Genomic DNA, 19505 nt, shown 5'->3' with positions numbered 1-19505 from the left:
CAACCTCATGTGAGCCCATCGAAAATGAGTGCAGAAATTGCTGGAACAGCACCAGAATGGGAGGTTAGCCACCCAGCTGTTATGTGCTAATGCAGGAAGACCCAGCAAGACTGGAACCAAACCAGCAAAGGCACAGCCACAGATGCACTTGGCACAACCTGCCCAGCTAGGCTAGCTCTTGAGGGCCGGGAATACTTTTCACCCAGCTCCCTGTATGGAAGGGGGCTATGGCAGAGGCCTTCCCAGGCCTACTGTCGCTAGTCAGCTGGCGTCTGGTGATGCGGCCAGTGCCTAGTCAAGAATCTGGTGGGTACCTCTGCAAGAACCCCTAGGAAGATAGAATAGGGAAGGAGAAGACCCCTAAGAAAAACCTTGAAAAAGATAGGAACCAATAATGCTAGCACCACTCACCACCACAGCACATAGGAACTGCAATAAACAACAAAGGACTGAGCAGGGAACAGTGTTAAACAACCCGACCAATGCTGAAGGAAATGATCAGGTGTTGAATACCTCCCAATCATCCTCAAACAACCACTTGCATAGCAGAATTGACATAATACCACAACTGCCTAGTGCCAGACACAGCAGTGCATTGCTTGGCAACCCGGAAACACAGTGTCACATGTTCCCCGGGCAGTGAAATCAGTGGGAGATACGGCATTCCATGTCCTCACACATCCCACTACTCCAAAACGTGACACTCCATAAGATTGGAACGTTTTTCCTGCACACGTAGTAGCTCCACCTATAGGGTTAGGACAATGGCAGTGCCTGCAACCGAAGCAGCGCAGCACCGGACCTGCTCCATTCCCGGGTGGGAGCACAGAACTACAATTCCTAACACCCGCCTCCCAAATGTCATAGCCACTCTGCTGCACTGTCTGTAGAAGGGCGTATCATTACATACTGCATGCTGTATCCCGGGCATCGTGTGAGTTAATCAGGCTGCTTGTCAGTGCCAATGTTACGCTGGTGTGTCCTTTAATAAAATAAAATAAAACTTAAAGGACACGTCGGGGTCCATCGGACTGCAGAGGAGCTGCAGCAGCTGAGTCCCAGAGGAATGTTCAGCTAAGCACACAGAAAGAAATAAACTAGTGTGTTAAGTGCACACACTAGTAGTAACTAAACAAGGTACAATGCTGGGAGTTAGCAACACTCCGGAAACAAAACTAATAAACTTCTGCACTGCAAGACACCGCTGTGCAGAGCAGGAAGTGACGCGCCCCCTGGGCCGTGTGTGGGGGAATACCCGGAGCCAGGTCTCTGTGTAATGCTGGGGGTTTGTAGTCTCCGTGGCGGCGACCCGGTCCCGTGGCTCAGGGTGGTCAAACCAGTGGCGGATCTGTTTATTTGGTTTTTAATGTTTAAATGTCCGACTACGCCACCCGTGGATTGCGGTCACTGAGAACCGCCGCTGCGGGGCAGACCGCTGAGGCTGATGTTGTGTGTGCAGCAGAGGGTAGTATAACTCCCCACGGGAGGAGTATAGCCTCAGGGCAGTGTGTGTAGATGGTGAGGGTTGTGGTGCATGGGCGCAGCAGAAATGACTCAGAGTCCGTGCAGTGCAGTTCAGGGTCTTTACTGTTGGTAATAAAGAAGGCCCTGCCGGGAGTACTGGCTAATATTAGAGGCCTGGTCAGTCTGTGAGCGAACAAGAGTCCCCCTGGCCAGGTGGAGGAGTAGGCCTTCCCGTCTGACTGCACTCTTCCTGGCTACCTTGCTGTAGTCGTGTAGTAACCTACGTCCCTGAGTGTACCGTGTGGTGCTCACCCGTATGGCTGGTGACCTTTGGTGCCTTCAGCTCCTCGATGGCGGTTCCGGTCCCTTGCGTGTGACTGAGCCTCCAGGCTTCCTTTGGCCAGAGGACCTGAAATCCCCTGCCAGGTGGTTTCTGCTGCTGGATGTGAATATCCTCACAGCCTTGGACTCCGGTGTCCGGTTCTCTGCGTCTTCTGCCAGGATGAGCTCTATCAGCTCCAATCCCTGGCCTTCAGCTCCTGGCTCCTACAGAGCTCCTTGCTGCTGCTCTGTCTCTTCCTCTGGAACTAATTTATCTCTTAACCCCGCCCCAGATCCAGTTTATAAAGGGCAGGTTCCTCCCCTCCCTGTACTGGGGCTGGAGGTGTGGCATGCAATAATGCTCCTGACCAGGAAAACCCATGCTCGCTCTCAGACATGGTATTTCTACCACTGTCGCAACCAGACCCCTGGGGTGACACATTCCCCCCTAGTAAATTTTAGTACCCGGGACTAAACACATTTTAGGAAACATACATAACAGGGTATAAGTAATAACACAACAACATATGTACAAGGAGTTCAGTTTTTATAGGTCACAGCGCTTCCGTAACCAGGTGTCCATGTCACCCAAGCTGTATTTTGAGGGACCCGTCCCAAACCCTCCACATAGGCCCTGGGGTGGCTACAGGGCATCGATGGTCTGGCGTTGGACCATGTCTTCAGCCACCTCCACGGGTTTTTGTTCTGTTGTCTAGCACAAAAGGGGCACTTTACAGGTGCAAGTATTTACAAGGTACAGTTCCGGTTATTCATTGTCCATAACCTGTCAGTCCATAAACCCTGTCGGGGAACTTGAGAAACATAATTAGTATTCAGGTAACAAACATAAAACATTTTAACATTTGCTATATGCAGGTATATATCACATTTAAATTCTCCAGCGGGCTGGTATTTGACCCCTAGTGCTCCTGGTGGACCTACGTAACACACTATCTGGTGGTGTTCTTTCTGGGTCCCCTGCTTGCACCCCTTGTGTAGTGGGCTCGCTAGTATTGGCACTACAGGTGTTTGGAGATGTTACGGGTAGGTTGGGCAGCTTTCTGCGTACTCTTTGGCTTACCACGGGCACGGCAGGCTCACTACTAGCAGAGGGTTGATTCTCCTGGGCTGCTGGTATGGAATCTTCTGCCTCCGGGGCCGGTTGCTCTTCCAACACTACTTGCTCTTCTGTAGGCCCTTAAGGGGCTGGCTGGAGAAAGGTAAGGACGGGTACCACAATAGCGTTGTTAATTTATGTCCAGGACTGGGGAAATTCTCCGAGTACTGTACTGACCATTTCTTCCCTTTCCTCTGCGGGTTGAAGGCTATCTTGGTCTTTGCAGCTGCTTGGGACACTTCTTCAGGTGGTCTCTGGAGACAGTGGCTGTTGTCTCTCCTCCATCTTTACTGATAATGCATACTTTCGGATTTTCATGACTTGAGGGCAGTACTGTGTACGAGTCTTTCTCCCACTGGTCATCCAACTTATGGAGCCCCCTCTTCCTCTTCAAGACCTGCTCTCCAGGTGCCAAGGGAACAGCGGGAGCATGCTGGTTGTAAGTCCTCTCTTGCCTTTCTCTTGCTTGAGACAGACTTCTCTCAACACTCTCCTGCATGTTCTGTATCCCAGTGTGCCTCTGGCGAGGTGTCCTCGGGTGTCAGGACTCCCAAATCCAGGTCAATAGGCAGCTTACCAGGTCTTGCTCTCATTAGGTAAGCCGGGGTGCAGTTGGTGGAATTTACTGGGATGTGGTTGTACAAGTCCACCAGATCAGGCAGTTTTTCAGGCCACAGACTGTGTTCTTCCAGGGGCAACATTTTCAGCAAGTCTATCACCACCTGGTTCATCTTCTCGCATAATCCGTTGGTTTGGGGGTGATAGGGCATTGTCCTTATCTTCTTGCAGTCATACAGGTTGCAGAACTCCTGAAAGACCTCCGCTTCGAAGGCTGGACCTTGGTCAGTTAACACTTGCTCCGGATACCCGTGTGGACGGCAGAAGTGCTGCTGGAAGGCTCTAGCAGCTGTCTGAGCTGTTAAGTCCTTGACAGGGACCACCACCAGGAACCGAGAGTAGTGGTCTACGATGGTGAGGGCGTAGACGTACCCGGACCTACTTGGAGCCAGCTTCACATGGTCCAGGGCTACCAGTTCTAGTGGCTGCTTGGTGATGATGGACTGCAGGGGAGTCTTCTGGCTGGCACGGTCCTTTCTTCTCAGGTTGCATGGGCCGCAGTCTCTGCACCATCTCTCAATGGCCCCTCTCATGCATACCCAGAAGAACCGTTCACACAACAGGAACTCCAACTTCTTCCATCCAAAGTGCCCTGCTCCGTCGTGGTATGCCTCCAGAATCATAGCCGCGTCTCGTCTCGGGACTAGAGATGAGCATTGTTCTACTCGAACTGTTCGCCAATCTCAAATTCGAGCTGTTTTGGGCGGTGTTCGAGCCGTTCGGCGAACACGAACGATTTGAGAAAAATTCGGCTGTTCGAGGTTATGTTCGATAACTGTTCGTGCACCAAAATCATAACTGGATTTTTTCTCAGTAATGATGAAAATTAATGTTAATACGCAGTTTGAGTGTACAGCGGGGTGGGGGGAGGGGCAGGGGATGGATCTCTGCAGGAACAATGAAGATCTCCATTTTTTTTTTCTCTTTCCTGCATTTACAGTGGGGAGGTGCAATCTGTCAGCCTATCAGCAGCGCACACACGGAGCGAAGTGCTTTTTTTCACACAAGCAAGGGCATGTGTCATTGGCAGTGTATGTCACATGTCCTTGCCCTATAAGACCAAGCCATTTTCCCCGTCGCCACCATTTTCTCACTGCTGCAGCTGCGTGTTAGACGGCACCGCTGTTGCTGTGTGCGCTATACCTTGTTAATTTCAAGCCAATTTTCGCACAAATCTACAGATAGCTTGGGAGTAGGGAATAGTTGTGATTGCAGTCCTTTTAAGGACTAGGTTACAGCATTTCCTACGACTTTTATCAGGCAGGTCTGTGCTCTTAAATAGATAGATTGTGGGAGTAAAGACTAATTGTAATTGGAGTCCTTTTCAGGACTAGGTTACATCAGTTCCTATCAGTTTTTGCCAGGCAGGTCTGTGCCAGTGCTGTGCAAGTTTTTTTCACAGCATTTGGCTGAATCTAGCAAAGCTAATCCTTTTTGGCCTATTGCAGAGTGTGTTAGTCAGTGGAGTAGCCTATCTGTGTTGCAAGATATACCACCTGTGTATAGAATACCAATTTTTTTACTGCACCTAGTGAAGTAAAATCTTTTGGGCATAGCATCATTCTATTAGTCCATCTATACTGACCTCCATCAGGTTGCAAATTGAATATAATTTTTTTCTGCATCTAGCTCTGAAAAAATATTGGGCTTCTAGCTGTGTGTGGGACTTGTTGTATTAGTCCATCTATACTGACCTCCATCAGGTTGCAAACTGAATATATTTTTTTCTGCATCTACCTCTGAAAAAATATTGGGCTTCTAGCTGTGTGTGGGACTTGTTGTATTAGTCCATCTATACTGACCTCCATCAGGTTGCAAACTGAATATATTTTTTTCTGCATCTACCTCTGAAAAAATATTGGGCTTCTAGCTGTGTGTGGGACTTGTTGTATTAGTCCATCTATACTGACCTCCATCAGGTTGCAAACTGAATATATTTTTTTCTGCATCTACCTCTGAAAAAATATGGGGCTTCTAGCTGTGTGTGGGACTTGTTCTATTAATCCATCTATACAGACCTCCATAAGGTTGCAAACTGAATATATTTTTTTCTGCATCTACCTCTGAAAAAATATGTGGCCTTCTAGCAGTGTGTGGGACTTTCTCTATTAGTCCATCTATACTGACCTCCATCAGGTTGCAAACTGAATATAATTTTTTTCTGCATCTAGCTCTGAAAAAATATTTGGCCTTCTAGCAGTGTGTGGGACTTTCTCTATTAGTACATCTATACTGACCTCCATCAGGTTGCAAATTAAAAATAATTTTTATCTGCATCTACAGTACCTCTGAAAAAATATTTGGGCTTCTAGCTGTGTGTGGGACTTGTTCTATTAGTCCATCTATACTGACCTCAATCAGGTTGCAAATTGAATATAATTTTTATCTGCATCTAGCTCTGAAAAAATATTTGGCCTTCTAGCAGTGTGTGGGACTTGTTCTATTAGTCCACCTATACTGACCTCCATCAGGTTGCAAATTCAAAATAATTTTTTGTCTGCATCTAGCTCTGAAAAAATATTTGGCCTTCTAGCAGTGTGTGGGACTTGTTCTATTAGTCCACCTATACTGACCTCCATCAGGTTGCAAATTTAAAATAATTTTTTGTCTGCATCTAGCTCTGAAAAAATATTTGGCCTTCTAGCAGTGTGTGGGACTTTCTCTATTAGTCCATCTATACTGACCTCCATCAGGTTGCAAACTGAATATATTTTTTTTCTGCATCTACCTCTGAAAAAATATTGGGCTTCTAGCTGTGTGTGGGACTTGTTCTATTAATCCATCTATACAGACCTCCATCAGGTTGCAAACTGAATATATTTTTTTCTGCATCTACCTCTGAAAAAATATTGGGCTTCTAGCTGTGTGTGGGACTTGTTGTATTAGTCCATCTATACTGACCTCCATCAGGTTGCAAACTGAATATATTTTTTTCTGCATCTACCTCTGAAAAAATATTGGGCTTCTAGCTGTGTGTGGGACTTGTTCTATTAATCCATCTATACAGACCTCCATCAGGTTGCAAACTGAATATATTTTTTTCTGCATCTACCTCTGAAAAAATATGTGGCCTTCTAGCAGTGTGTGGGACTTTCTCTATTAGTCCATCTATACTGACCTCCATCAGGTTGCAAACTGAATATAATTTTTTTCTGCATCTAGCTCTGAAAAAATATTTGGCCTTCTAGCAGTGTGTGGGACTTTCTCTATTAGTATATCTATACTGACCTCCATCAGGTTGCAAATTAAAAATAATTTTTATCTGCATCTACAGTACCTCTGAAAAAATATTTGGGCTTCTAGCTGTGTGTGGGACTTGTTCTATTAGTCCATCTATACTGACCTCCATCAGGTTGCAAATTGAATATAATTTTTTTCTGCATCTAGCTCTGAAAAAATATTTGGCCTTCTAGCAGTGTGTGGGACTTGTTCTATTAGTCCACCTATACTGACCTCCATCAGGTTGCAAATTCAAAATAATTTTTTGTCTGCATCTAGCTCTGAAAAAATATTTGGCCTTCTAGCAGTGTGTGGGACTTTCTCTATTAGTCCATCTATACTGACCTCCATCAGGTTGCAAACTGAATATATTTTTTTTCTGCATCTACCTCTGAAAAAATATTGGGCTTGTAGCTGTGTGTGGGACTTGTTCTATTAATCCATCTATACAGACCTCCATCAGGTTGCAACCTGAATAAAAAAAAATTCTGCATCTACCTCTGAAAAAATATTTGGGCTTCTAGCTGTGTGTGGGACTTGTTCTATTAGTCCATCTATACTGACCTCCATCAGGTTGCAAATTGAATATAATTTTTTTCTGCATCTAACCCAGCCAATAGTTTTGGCCTAATACCACAGTTTGGCCACTCAGCTCTGCTCGGTTCCCATCCATTGTTTTTTTGTGCAAACAACTCCAGAGTTGTGAATTAGTTAACCACCAAAATGAGTGGAAAAAGGCCTGCTGCTGGTGGAAAGGGGAATAGGCGTGTTGGGAAGGGGAAAAAAGGTTGTGTCCGTGGGGTAGGTGTTAAAGCAACAGTAACATCTGCAGAAGAAAGACCATCTTCCAGCCAAACTAAAATGTCTACTTCTTTTAGCGGACAATGTGATAAGATCCCTTTCTTACGGCCAAGCCAATCGCTACAAATTCCAGATGAGGCACAAAAACAGCAGGTGCTTCAACGGATATCAAGTGCTCCTTTAAGTGGGCTCTCCTCCACATCAACTTCAACATCACAAATACTCCAGTCCTCAAAGGTGTCACCCCAATCGCACTTGCTTCCTCACAGCTCCCAAATCTCCAGCTGCCCGTCTGAGTATGAGGTAGAACAGATGGTTGAGTCTGCAGAGCTGTTTACTCATACTATAGCCTGGGAATCAGAGGTCGACTCCAGCGCTTCTGTGAATCCAGACGAGGAAATGATCTGCACTGATGCCCAGAATCTTTATGAGTCGGATCCAGGACCAGACGCAGAAGGTTCTGACCATAATGTAGACCCTCATTCCCAAACTGTAACTCTTGTTGGTGGAGACAATGAGGAAGACGATGATAAGACTCAAATACCTGATTGGAGCGACAACTTTAGTTTTTTGTCAGGGCAGGAACAGGTTGGCTCTGAGGACGACGGGTGTGATAACGCACAGGGTGATGATGATGAGGTTGGAGATCCCACTTACTGTCAACCCACAGTCAGCCAAGAGATGAGGTCAGCAGAGGAGGTGGAGGAAGATGCTAGTGACGACGAGGTCAGGTTGCGTCTTCCTGGACAGAGACGTAGTACTGGAAGCACGTCAACAACTGCATCCTCAAACACAACTCTGCCTCTCACCACAAGTCGTGGTGGCTCTTCAGGTCGCATGGGTGCTAAGCCTTGCATAGCCTGGGCATTTTTTCAGATCGATAAAGATGACCCAACTCGTGTTATCTGTAACATTTGTCAGCAAAAGCTAAGTAGAGGCCAAAAAATATATAGTTTGAGTACTTCATGCATGAACCGGCACATGGACATGAAGCATAAGTTGCAGTGGGAAGCTCAGTGTGCTACAATGCGGCCTAGCCGGCCGGGCCAACCACCGTCTGCCATATCTTGTGCATCCGCGGCCTCTTCATCCTCTGTGACTGGGGGGACAGCAGTCACACCTGTTTTGGGGCGCAGACCTGCCACCTCTTCACCCGCAACAGCCAGCGTGATTGGCAGGTCATCATTTTCTTTGGAGGTGGTAACACCAGCTGGTGTTGAGCGCTGTCCGACATCGATAGCACCACCTTTGGATCAAGGCAACCTAACATGTCCGCCTGCATCTTCCTCACAGACCGGCAGTTTGCCGGGGACACCCTTATCAACCCCGTCTAAGCACAATAGCCAGCCCTCGGTCCCTCAGATGTGGACAAGTAAAAGACCATTTCCTCCTAGCCATGAGAAAGCTAAGAGGTTGAATTTCACCATCTGCAAGCTCTTGGCTACAGAAATGCTGCCTTTCCGCCTGGTGGACACAGAGGATTTTCGAGACCTTATGTCCGTCGCAGTGCCCCAGTACCAGATGCCCAGTCGGCACTACTTCTCAAAGAAAGGTGTGCCTGCGCTCCACCAGCATGTCGCACACAACATCACCGCTTCTTTGAGAAACTCTGTGTGTGACAGGGTGCATTTCACCGCAGACACTTGGACGAGTAGGCATGGACAGGGGCGTTACATGTCGCTGACTGGGCACTGGGTAACTATGGTGACAGCAGGACAAGGGGCTGCTGTCCAAGTCTTGCCGTCCCCACGAGTTGTGCGTCAATCCTCTTTATGTCAAAGTTCCTCCACTGCTTCTGCCTCCTCAACCTCCTCTCGGTCTTCCACCTGCACCCAAAGCCTGTCTGGTCATGCCACAAGCTTTCTAACTGCGCAGAAGGGATCCTGCACACCTCCTTACTATGCTGGCAGTAGGGCTCAACGTCATCAGGCGGTTTTTACATTGAAATGTCTGGGAAATGTGAGTCACACAGCTGAGGAGTTGTGGTCAGCTCTGGAGAACCAATTTCATGAATGGTTGTCTCCACTGGACCTGAAACCAATGCTGCAAACCTGGGTGCGGCCCTTCGCCGGGGCAATGTCACACACGTGCCTTGATTGGCTCACGTGTTGAACCTGGTTGTCCAGCAATTTTTAGCCCACTATCCCAGACTAGATGGCCTTCTGCAGAGGGCACGGTCGCTGTGTGCTCACTTCCGCCGTTCGCATCCCGCAGCTCAGCGACTTACATCTCTACAGAAGTCGTTGGGCCTGCCACTTCACCGGCTAAAATGCGATGTGCCTACCCGGTGGAATTCAACTCTGCACATGTTGCAGCGACTGTGGCAGCACCGACAAGCCCTGGTGCAATACGTTCTGACGTATAGCCTGGGCCAACGAGATTCAGAGGTGGGGCAAATCACGCTGGAGGAGTGGTCTCAGATCAGGGACCTATGCACCCTTCTGCACAGTTTTGAAATGGCGACGAAGATGTTTAGTGCTGACGATGCCATTATCAGCATGGCTATTCCGGTGATTTACATGCTGGAGCACATGTTAAACAGAATTCGGAGTCAGGTGGTGGCACAAGAGGAGGTGGAGGAAGTAGAGGAGGAGAAGTTGTATGCGGAAGGGCTAACATCTGCAAGGTCCAGACGGTCGGCAGCACCAAGGCGGCAGGCATGTGAGGGTGGGGGAGATGGTTTTACCAGGGCGCATGGTAGCAGCCAAACTAGTGAGGAAGGTGCAGGAGCCCAGGAAGAAGTGGAGGACGAACTGATGGAAGACTCATCAGATGAGGGAGACCTTGATCACATTTCTGTTGTGCGAGGTTGGGGGGAGAGGGCAGAGGAAGGAAGCATGATTGTTACCTCGCCACCAACACAACAGGGACTTGGTGCTCCTGGATGCGCAACACACATGAGTGCCTTCTTGCTGCACTACCTGCAACATGACCCTCGAATTGTGAGAATTAGAAATAATCCTGACTACTGGGTTGCCACACTGTTAGATCCCCGGTACAAAAGTAAATTTGCAGAAATTATTCCTGCCATAGAAAGGGATGCACGCATGCAGGAGTATCAGCAGAGACTGTTGCAGAATCTTACATGTGCTTTTCCACAAAATACCAGTGGTGCACGTAGTGAATCTCACAGTTCCAACTAGCCAACCGTGGGACCGTCAAGTGTTCAGCACTCAAACCGTAACAGAACCACAGTATCTGCTGGTAACATCAATTTTGCGGAATCATTTCACCACTTTTTTAGCCCATCCTTTGCAAGGCCACAGGAGACAAGAAGTCTGACACATAGTCAACGCCTAGAGACGATGGTACAGGAGTATCTCCAAGTAAACATTGAAGCCACGACTGTGTCACTGGACCCTTGCTCTTTTTGGGCTTCCAATCTGGATAAATGGCCGGAGCTAGCCACTTACGCCTTGGAGATCTTGTCATGCCCCGCAGCCAGCGTTCTGTCTGAACGTGTGTTCAGCGCTGCTGGTGGTGTGCTGACAGATAAGCGCACGCGGCTCTCCACTGATAATGTAGACAGACTCACGTTCATAAAGATGAACAAATCATGGATCCGAAATGACTTTTCTACCCCTGTGTCATCCTGGGGAGAGTAAAAGCTTGATGATTGGTTAAAATCACCCTACCAACCGTTTTAAGCTTTCAAATTACTAATCATGTTTATCTGTATCTTGGCTGGAAAATAATTTGGGCTTTGTAGCAGTGTGCAGCACTGATTCTATTAGGCCATCTATAATAAGCTCCACCAGATTTAAAATTACTAATCATGTTTATCTGTATCTTGACTGGAAAATAATTTGGGCTTTGTAGCAGTGTGCAGCACTGATCCTATTAGGCCATCTATACTAAAGCTTCACCAGATTTAAAATTAATAATAATTTTTAGCTGCATCTAGCCCGGAAAATAATTTTGGGGCTCCGAGATGCGCAAGACACATAAGTGCCTTCTTGCTGCACTACCTGCAGCATGACGCTCATATTGTCAGAATTCAAAGTAATCATGACTACTGGGTTGCCACACTCTTAGATCCCCCAAACTTTTCGATCAACCTTTTCATTTTAATAAAGACCAAAAAAATGGTCATTTTTGAAATTATAAGCATTAGCAGGTTGTTAGAAACTGAAATCAAACAGTTTTCAACTCAAAACTTTATTCTAGGTGATGTTACATTTTCACATAGGACCCCTTGTTCGAAAGGAGCTTCTGAACTCTCTCGTCCATTGAATTTGTCAGGTTTTGGATGGTTTCTGCTTCAATTGTTTTGCATGAGGACAGAATACCCTCCCAGAGCTGTTGCTTAGATGTGAACTGCCTCCCGCCATCATAGACACTTATTTTAATGATGCTCCAAAGGTTCTGAATGGGGTAGAGGTCAGGGGAGCATGGGGGTCACACCATAAGTTTGTCCCCTTTTATGCCCATATCAGCCAGAGATGCAGATGTTTTATGTGCAGCATGAGATGGTGCATTATCATGCAAAAAAATGATCTTGCTGTGAAATACACGGTTCTTCTTCTTGAACCATGGCAGGAAGTGCTGTTTGAGAAAATCCACATACATTATGGAGTTCATCTTTAGCGCCTTCAGGGATCCTAAAGGGGCCGACAATCTCTCTCCCCATGATTCCAGCCCAAAACATTACTCCACCTCCTCCTTGTTGGCGCTGTAGCTGTGTTTGCGTGGGGTGTCCATCAACCAGCCATCCTCCACTCCATCCATCTGGACCATCGAGCGCTGCACGGCACTCATCCATGAACAAAACAGTTTTGAAATCAGTCTTCATGTAATGTTTGGCCCACTGGAGCCGTTTCTGCTTGTGTGAAGTGGATAGAGGAGGTCGACAGGATGGCGTATGCACAGCTGCAAACCTCTGAAGGACCCTGCATCTTGTTGTTCGGGGACGTTGGAGGCACCAGCAGCTTCAAAAACTTGTCTGCTGCTATGACAAGGCTTTTTTGCCGCTGCTCTTTCAACCTGACGTAATTGCCTGTAGGAAAGAGTCCTCAATTTGCCCTTATCAGCACGCACACGTGTGTACTGTGAATCAGCTACATACTTCTTGATTGCCAAGACACTTCATCCTGATCATCGCACAATGTTGATTGTAGTCATGCCTTGACCTAAACACTCCACAATTTGTTGCTTCTCAGCAGCCGACACATCCTTTTTCTTTCCCATTTTGGCAGAAAATGTAGGCTGCTTAATAATGTGGGACAGCCTTCTTAAGTAGTCTTGCCTTTCATTGGACACACCTGCCAAACTAATTAGCACAGGTGTCTGCAATTGCTTACAGTGATATAAAGAGCCCTGACACACATCACCATCAATGAGTTTAACTGACAAACAAAAAAATTCTTACCTTATCACTCCTAAACACTTTTTGCATAATAATTTGGAACACAGTGTACATGTGCTTTTCCACAAAACACCAGTGGTTCACGTAGTGAATCTTACAGTTCTAACTTGCCAACCGTGGTCTGTATGGAGTTGTTCAATAAAGGGCCCAAAATTAAGATAACATAGATGGGAGAGGTCTCTATGAATACGAATTCCTAAGTATTTGATACCCTGTGAGGGCCAGGCAAAGGGAAAGTTGGACTGGATGGAATCCTGTATGGATTTGGGGAGGGAGACATCGAGGGACTCAGACTTCGCTGCATTGATTTTAAAATTTGACCATGTAACAAAGTGATCTATTTCAGCCATAACAGCAGGGACGGATATATGTGATTGAGTGATATATACTAGGACATCATCAGCAAATGCAGAGCACTTGTACTCGGTGCTTCCCACCTCAATCCACCTAATATTGGGTTTATGGCGACTTGATGAGAGCAGGTGCTCCGTCACTAGGATGTATAAGAGAGGGGACAGAAGACATCCCTGCCTTGTCCCATTGGTGATTATGAAAGGTGATGAAAATGTTCCATTTATCTTCAGCCTAGGTGACGTATTGCGATACAGGGCCGTGATTTTGCCTATAAAAGGTCCCCTAGACCCTTACCCCAAGCTTTTTAAGAGAATAATATATGGCGTGCCAGGAGACTCTATGGAATGCTTTCTCAGCGTCCAACGAGAATATCTAATTACAAATTTTTAACTGCATCTAGCCCAGGAAATACTTTGTGCCTAGTAGCAGTGTCTGCTAGTCAGCGGATTATCCCAGCTGTTAAGCAAGCTACACCACCTGTAGTTTGGACACTTAATTTTTTCAAAGGAAATGCTTCGGGCCCCTGGGACACTCAGTGAAGAGCATCAGGGAGGTACCCCAAGGCACAGGGGCTGGGACTGGCAGTAGGATGTCTTGCGGTGGACCGCCAAGCTCGATCCTTATAAAAGCTTTTTAACTGCAGCAGCTTTAGTGGACGCTACTGGAGCTGGAATTACCGCGGCTGCTAGCATGAGACTTGCCCTCCAATAGATCCTTGTAAAAGGATTTAAAGTGTACTCATTCAAATTAGAGAGACAATTTAAATTAAAAAGGGGGGCTCTCTCGACCCACGAGCGGACAGGCACCAGTATTGGGAAAGGGGGGCTGGCCGTCATGGTCCACCATGGCTTTGGCACAAACCCCGCGCCACGGAGGTCGCACGGGCAGGAACGGACTGGCTGTGTCGGCTTCGCACTTTTTTGGTTTTAGAAGGGCATGACATGCCTATATCTGTGTCTCCCCCTCCTTTTACTCCTCCACCTCTTTTCTTTTCGCTTGACTATATGTACTTGTCACTTTTCCATGTGTTAGTTGTGTCTTCTGAGCAGTTTTTCAGCTTTTGGACACATTTGAAGTGTTTTCTATGTTTTTCTATGTGTTTTTGTTTGCCTGCCATTGGTTTTAACGGTGTTCGAAGGTGTTCGACGAACAGTTCGACGAACAGTTCGGCGAACATACGGGTGTTAGACGAACCGAACCGAACTCGAACACTACGGGGGGTGGCTCAACACTAATCCTAGGTAACGGGTACGCATCATTGTGTGTGATACGGTTGACCTTTCTGTAATCTACACACATTCTCATGGTGCCATCTTTCTTTTTCACAAGAACTAGTGGAGCTGCCCAGGGGCTACAGCGGTCCCTGATTACCCCAGCCTCCTTCATTTCTCGCAACATTCCCTTGGCATTCTGATAGTGTGCAGGGGGTACAGGTAGGTATCTTTCCTTTATGGGTGGATGGTCTCCCATGGGGATGTGGTGTTCTACCCCCTTTACTTGCCCAAAGTCTAGCGGGTGTTTGCTAAAGACTCTTTCATACTCCTGCACCACCCGGTAGACTCCCTGTTTTTGGTGTGAGGGAGTGGAGTCAGAGCCCACCTGCAGCTTCTGACACCAGTCTTCCATTTGTTTCTTGGAGCCGTTACCCTCCTCTGGTTGAGATGGAGGCAAGGGTTCCACGGCCTTTACAGAGTTTTGGTTAACGGTGAACAATTTGGCTAGAGTGGCATACCGGGGCAAGTATACTTCTCTTTCCCCAATGTTTAGGATGCGGACGGGTACCCTCCCATGGCGTACATTGACCACCCCCCGTGCTGTTAAAATGGTGGGCCTACTGTCTGAGTAGACGGGTTCTACCATGGCTTGGTAGCCCCTTCCTCTTAACCTGATTGCAGTCCGGCACCAGATCATCATCTCACTTTTTGGGGGCATGGCGATAGGGAACGGGTCGCTCATCCTAACACTACCAATCTCACCACCAGACAGTTCTACCTTTTGCCTTTTCATCAGGGCTCTGATCTCTTTTTGTAGCACACGCTGCTGGCTGGAGCTGGCGTTCACTGCAACCTGCTGTCTCTGCATGACAATTTTCAATAACATTAGTACCCAAGGTTATCTTAGGGTGGCTTTCACAATGGTCAATGTCCACAATAATCAGTCCTTGCGCTGGCAGTTCAACTCTACCAATTTTGATGGTCACCTCCTTGAATCCCACCTGCGGTACGGGCTGACCATTGCTGGCGATGATGCTCAAATCGTCATCTGGGTAGCGGGTAATATCTGAGTCATTCCAGTACTGCTTAAAAAGCACATAGGGGATGGTGGTTACCTGTGACCCGGTGTCCAGTAGTGCACTCATAGGAATGCCATCCAACACCACAGGCAAGACCGGTCGTCCCCCTACGTACTTATCACGCCAGCTCGATGAGCCTGATGATCTTATGCCTGGGGGTCGGCCCTCTGCCCCTGGTTGGGCCCGTTTAAATAACAGTACCTTGCCATATGTCCTGCTTGGTTGCAGCGGCGGCAGATGGGTTGTCCGTCCTCGTCGTATCGGTCGCTAGGTCTTCCTCTGGATGATGGGATCCTCCTCTGTCGGCACCAAGGGACGTCCTCCGGACTGGAAGCCAGCTGGATCTTTCCTGGAGAGGACACCTGTAAAGACTGCACAGTTCTGGTTAGAGCGGCAACGCTTTTGGTCAGCTCTTGGACCTGATGGTGAGGTCTGCAGACGGGGCTTTGTCCAAAGCCTCGGCATCAGCTACCACAGGCTCTGCAGACAAGGGGGCCGCCTCCTGGTGATAGGTGATAGCGGGGCACCTGTGGGTTACACGCCACCTGGTGCCGGTTCTCAGAGTACCCGGATGGCCCTGTCTTTAAATTGCGCAAAGTCCAAATCAGGGTTCTGCAAGGCCATTACACGCAACTGGGTTCGGTGGGCGCTGGACTGTAGACCCTCAATGAACTGTTCAGTCAACAGCTTATCCTCATTCCGCATACTGTCAGGGTCTGCCTGCTTAATGGCTCTCAGGGCTGTTTGCACCCATAAAATTTTAGCTTGATCTCTGCTGAGGTGCGGGTATCAAAAGTGTCCTTTAGACGGGCCAGTATTTCCTTTACAGTCCCCTTTTCCCTGGCTGACCAGGACTTCACTTCTCTTTGGGCTGATCCAATTAACTGGCCTGTCAGGATGCTCACTTTTTGTTCCTCGGACAGGGGGTATACTTTGAATAAACTATACAGTCTTTCTTTAAAGTCGCTCAGGGTATGCGACTCTCCTGAGTACTGGGGTAACCATGCTGCTCCGGGGATATACGGCATCGTAAACGGCATCACTGCGGCAGTAGCCACGCTGGCGGTGGGAGCTCCCTCCATTCCTGGTGTCTTCCTCCCCCCTAGTTAACCATGGCCTACCTTCTGTTGCTTCTTCTCCGTAGGCCGCGGCTCCGCAGGCGATCGTCGGGGTCGAGGACCTTGCGTTGCGAGCTGGTGACGTCGGCGTCCGCTGGGCTCCTTCCAGGACCTTGCGCAGCGTCAGTACATAAGGCGGGGCTTCAGCTCTCGCACGCTTTTGGCGTCCACGCCCCTCTTCTTCCCGCGCGGCGTCCCAAAAATGGCGCCCAATGGGGGGAAAATGGCAGCGCATGGCGGGAAACTTCACCACGGTAAGTATCACAGTCTTTCTTCAGGCACGCAGTACCCGGTGGTTGCGGGCACGAAATCCTGCCGACTACGCCAAAGTTGACGCGCCACCTGGGCCTTGTGTGAGGGAATACCCGGAGCCGGGTCTCTGTGTAGTGCTGGGGGTTTGTAGTCTCCGTGGCGGCGACCCGGTCCCGTGGTTCAGGGTGGTCAAACCAGTGGCGAATCTGTTTATTTGGTTTTTAATGTTTAAATGTCTGACTACTCCACCCGTGGATTGCGGTCACTGAGAACCGCCACTGCAAGGCTGACCGCTGAGGCTGATGTTGTGTGCGCAGCAGAGGGTAGTATAACTCCCCACGGGAGGAGTATAGCCTCAGGGCAGCGTGTGTAGATGGTGAGGGTTGTGGTGCATGGGTGCAGCAGAAATGACTCAGGGTCCGTGCAGTGCAGTTCAGGGTCTTTAATGTTGGTAATGAAGAAGGCCCTGCCGGAAGTACTGGCTAACATTAGAGGCCTGGTCAGTCTGTGAGCGAACAAGAGTCCACCTGGCCAGGTGGAGGTGTAGGCCTTCCCATCTGACTGCACTCTTCCTGGCTACCTTTCTGTAGTCGTGTAGTAGCCCACGTCCCTGAGTGTACCGTGTGGTGCTCACCTGTATGGCTGGTGACTTGGGGCCTTTGGTGCCTTCCGCTCCTCGATGGCGGTTCCGGTCCCTTGCGTGTGACTGAGCCTCCAGGCTTCCTATGGCCAGAGGACCTGAAATCCCCTGCCAGGTGGTTTCTGCTGTTGGATGTGAATATCCTCACAGCCTCGGACTCCGGTGTCCGGTTCTCTGCGTCTTCTGCCAGGATGAGCTCTATCAGCTCCAATCCCTGGCCTTCAGCTCCTGGCTCCTACAGAGCTCCTTGCTGCTGCTCTTTCCCTTCCTCTGGAACTAACTTCTCTCCTAACCCCGCCCCAGATCCAGTTTATAAAGGGCAGGTTCCTCCCCTCCCTGTACTGGGGCAGGAGGTGTGGAATGCAATAATGCTCCTGACCAGGAAAACCAATGCTCCCTCTCAGACATGGTATTTCTACCACTGTGGCAACCAGACCCCTGGGGTGCCACAGAAGGATTTGGCAGCATGAGACGCCCGAGCACTAGATGGCGGCGTATAGAGCTGCAGATAGCTGCTGGCCAGGAAAAACCTGGAACCTAAGTTCCTAAAGAGGAGGAGGATCTCTGCAGCACCCAGCACATGGGTGTAAAAGCGGCAGTGTGACCACACATACAATGGCGGAGTCCGGGAATGCTGGATCGGTAGCGAGGACGCCTCCGTGGCGTGGACACCAACCGGTGAACCAGCACGGTAGAGCATGCTGCTCACACCATTCCCCTAGCCCTAATTGATGGCTAGGATAACTAGGGAGCACACAGCAGGAACCCTTGACAACGACTCACACACACTGCATTTACTGCCAGAGACCTCACCCCAGGTTAGAAAGAGATAAACTAGTGTGTCACCCAGGGGGAATATAGGGGACTCGGTACCCGGGCCTTTTACCTTGTTTAGGAGGTCACGGCTGTCGGCTCCCGGGCCCGTACTCTGGGTCTCTCTTTAAAAAGGGATTTTACTATACAGTTTGTCTCGTGACGCCACCTGTGGTTTCTGATAATGGTTACCGGCGCTGCTGCAGACCTCTGGGGGTGATGGGATGGCAGCTGGGATATTTTTGCTCCCCACAGGCGGAGCGGGCCCCCGGGGCAGTGTAGGTGCAGATGGTGGTGATACTGGGTACTCGGTAGGAAGGGTGCACTTCAGGACTTCTCCCCAGTGAGCGGGTATAAGCCCTCCTGGTCCATGTCTCCCTCTCTCTAAGCTCCTGGCCAGCCTGCAACTGGGCCTAGCTTCTGTGTCGTGCTGTTCCTTCACCTGTCGCTTGGTAGTAGGACCTTTTTCTGGCAACCACTATCCCTGGACGCCGGGCCTTCGTGGTTCCTAGTCCTGTCAAGGGTTTAGCTTCAGGTCGACCAGGAACTTGTAGTCCTCCTGGTATGCCGGTGATCCCTACTGGGTATAAAGGACCCTGTAGGCGCGGACTCGGTATCCGGTTCGTGTCTTGGGGTGAGCCTATGATGCTCCTCTGCCCCCTCAACTCTTCTCTCCTCTCCTCCTTGCCTCCGGCCACACTAGGGGCCCTCAATACACAGCAGCAGACGTGCTGCATCTTCACTGCTCTCAGTGGCAGCACACTCTCTGAACTACTAACTAACTGCCTGGCTCCACCCTCCATATATATATCCCTATCAGGGCTCCCTCTGGTGGTATGAGGTGGAAGGGTGGAGGTGTCTGCATGTAATGAGGGCCTCTTGTGGAGAAGTCCATCCATGCACCCTTTTTAGGTCCTGTGGTACCTGTGAACAGCAGGGTGCCACACTAGGCACCGGGGCGGAGCCCACGGAGCCCTTAAGGCCCCGTCACACTAAGCAACACTACAGCGATCCCGACAACGATGCGACCTGTCAGGGATCATTGCTGCGTCGCTATGTGGTCCCAACGACGCAGCAACGATGCGGCGACCCTTAACGATCTGTATAACGATGCAGGCCTATGTGTTTCT

This window comes from Phyllobates terribilis, unplaced genomic scaffold, assembly GCF_046119375.1.
Source record: "Phyllobates terribilis strain yellow unplaced genomic scaffold, ASM4611937v1 Scaffold_2__4_contigs__length_985480577, whole genome shotgun sequence".
Taxonomy (NCBI): Eukaryota; Metazoa; Chordata; class Amphibia; order Anura; family Dendrobatidae; genus Phyllobates; species Phyllobates terribilis.
This window is presented reverse-complemented; position numbering follows the sequence as displayed.